This window comes from Gavialis gangeticus, unplaced genomic scaffold, assembly GCF_001723915.1.
Source record: "Gavialis gangeticus isolate Ggan-Ray unplaced genomic scaffold, GavGan_comp1, whole genome shotgun sequence".
Taxonomy (NCBI): Eukaryota; Metazoa; Chordata; order Crocodylia; family Gavialidae; genus Gavialis; species Gavialis gangeticus.
The window spans coordinates 63,422,315-63,425,643 of NW_017729034.1; positions in this window are offsets into that span (position 1 = coordinate 63,422,315).

The following is a 3,329-nucleotide window of genomic DNA, read 5'->3' on the forward strand; positions in this document are numbered from 1 at the left end:
GCAGCGCTTTGCCTCTCGTTGGCCCATAGACTTCTTGAGTAGTTGTTGCATCTGTTTAACCAAGATGGTATTAAAGTTTTGCTAGGTAAACGTTCTCAAATGTAGTCGCTAATGGATATTGTAGTATGTCTAATGTGCACAAAAAGGCTTGATTTATATTCGCTTTCCTGGGCTCGGTGGTAGTGAAAATTGGTAACACAAAATAATCAAGTTAATTCTAGCCACAATGTTTCTTGGAAACCCAGTAGCAATGATATCTTCAAGCCAATTCTCTGTTCCAATACAATAAATTACTTTTCAGTGTTTAGGAAGATCCCATGTCTACTTCATGTATGCTTAGGCTAGGGGCAGACATTGAAAAACCTTGAGCCTGAATTGATTCAATCTTTGCAGGTTAGTCTAACCTGGCTAGGCTAAACTGGTTTGTTATTGTCCAGACATCCCCTCTGGACTAAAGAAATGCAGGTACATGCCTGCAGTGGCTCAGGCCAGAAGCCAGTGGGTGCTAGAGCAGCCCTCCCTTCCCTTTGACAGTGCTGAGCTGGGAGGGTGTGTGGCCAGGGCCCAGCAGGACACTCTGATTTAGGGAGGTTTGTTCACCCTTCCCCACCTCCTCCCCGCCCCCCACTCTTGACCAGTGAGGGAGCCAGCATGGAGTTGATAACACAGCATTTTCCACCCCATCAAGAACACAAAAGCCTCTCTCATTAGTTCAGACTTTTCTGAAGAACTTTTTCCAAGGAAACAATGGAGGGACATTACCAGCCGGCCAGTTGATTAACTCCAAAAAGCCCTAAGCAGACACTGTCCTGTCTTCCTTGCACAGACACCTCTCAGCATTAGCTGGATACCAAATGCTGGCTATGGTCTGTGCTATGGGAGAGGGGAGGGGAGGGGGTAATCCATGCTTGAGCAGGGAGTGGTGAGGGGGGAGGAGGGGGAAGACAGGCAGACACTGCTGGTTATGCTGTCTTTGCTGGAGCTCCAGCCAGGGAACAGAGGGGAGGGGCCAACTCTGCTGTGGAGCAGAGAGCCCCACTCAGGGCTGCAAAGCATCTGGGGTGCTGGGGGACTGTAGTTTAAGGGTCTCAGGAAGGGGTCTGGGACAGGCATTACATAAGCTGGTTGGACTCAAATCAGTTAAGTCTGATATTATATTCAACCAAGTTTATCTCAAAGCAGTTTCAGCCATTCTGAAACTGCTTTATGTGCACTGAACATCTGTTCTGTTACAGGTTTAAACCAGTCTCTGATCACTTAAACCAGTTTGTGTGTAATGTTTGTCCCTAGCCTTAAGACCACTCTCTAGGGAAAGCTCATGGGGTATGTGATTCAGTGTGAGAAAATATTATAGGTGATGGATCATTGCGTCAGTCAAATGTGTACTTACTGTTCTCGAGTAAACTGCTGGAAATGTCCCATTGGTTTTAATGGGACTACTTGCATTGTATAAAGTCTTTGGAGAGTGAGAGCCTTAGCTCGTTCATACTAATAGTGATGTTGTTGGGGTAGTGTACCCTTTGGTGACCATCTTGGCTGCTCCCCTTTGTGCTGTCAGCCCCCATTCTCCCTTCCCCCCTGGTGGGCCGCACAGCTGGGCCAAACAGCTATGAGGACTTATGGCTCCCACTGGGGAGCCAGCATTTTATATTTAGTGAGGTCTATATTTTTCTTTGTGGGTTCTACAGACATTGCTCGATTTCATGGACAATGCCTGATTTCAGAATTTCCATGAAACTGTGAATTTGACTAGGTTCCTAATCATAGCTAAAAGTCTAGGTCAGAGCAGATAATATCAGTAAAATTGTGAAGTGTTGTAGGTTTAATAATAATAACCTAACAATGAATCTTTGTTACCTAGATCCTTTATTTGGTAGATCTGGCAGACCAACATTGAATTTGAATTAGTTGCCAGTCAATGGGAAAGGATGCCTTTTGAAAAATCACTTATGGGTGCCAAATAAATAGTATATGAACATAATCTAGATACATAAGATCACAAAAAGTCAATATTTATCCTGTACTGTTTTTGTATGATAGCATCTTTGTTTACTGGGGCTATTCACTACTCTGGCTAGCACTTACTCTAAGATGCCCTGTACAATAGTTTGCATAAAGATACAATCTGTTATTCATCATTCATTAGATATGTGCTTTAATACACTGCTCACAAGAAGTCTCAGCCATAATTTTTATTTTGGGCAACAAGCCTGACAGCAGGATTCATTTATGATATCAGGCACTTGATAAACACCAACAAATAAGTAACTCTGACAACCGGACTCTATTGTTTTAGAAACCTAGGAAACAGACAGTTTGTCAGTGAAAAGAGCATGTTATTTTTCTGGTGTTTGAACTGGAGAATTTCATTTTTGCTCTACACAGAAGACAATATTGTACTTGTAGGAAAGTATTTTTCATTTGCATTTGCTGATTAAGTTTGAAGTTTATTTCTTCTTTCAAGCCCCATGGCTTTACTGGAAGTTACTATAGTGAAGCCCTGCTGCTGTGATGTGGCTGGACACATCCTTAAGAACCTGTATTTTATGTTAGTGTGGGACAGGGTTGAATACTAGGTAGGGCTGAGTAACAGAAGAGAATTTTGCATTGTTCTTTTACCATCTCCACGAGGTGCCCTTCCTCTAGACAGCAAACCCTTCTATTCAGAATCTGTTTCTGAGATATACTCCTCTGCCTAACTTCATTCCCCAATACACTGCTGTCTGCTTTGAAAGCATCAATAGTCCCTGATAATCTGATAATTATATTTACATTCTATTTAATCTCTCCTCTCAAGAGGTCATTAGGCTTTGTGAGTGCTATTTTTGTAGTGTACGAAGGAGGAGTGAAAAGAAGTAATTCTTATTGAACCATGAATTTTGTAAGTCGTTAGAGATTTCCTTTCCACATCTTCTAATATTAAGTGAAAATTAAATAATATGTCCCCATTTTCTTGGAATATATCTGGAACTGAGTGATAGTTCTTTTTTATTGGCATGGGATCCTGGTTTTCTCTTATTTAAAAAAATTCCAAATTCTCTGATTTAAAAAATCCTGAATTCTTTGATTTAAAAAAAAAAAAAATCCCCTTTTTCTCCAATTAAAATGAAATGCCACAAAATATATATGAGAGAGGCATTTTGTGTGTGTGTGTATTAGGGGTGCACTGAGAGATTTTTTGTCTTTGATTGATTTTTGGTGTCCATTCATTGTGGTACGCAGTTGTTGTTTGGTTTCTCCCACATATTTTCCATCAGGGCATTTAGTGCATTGGATGAGATATATTACATTTCTGGAGGTGCAGGTGTAAGATCCAGGAATGGTGATGG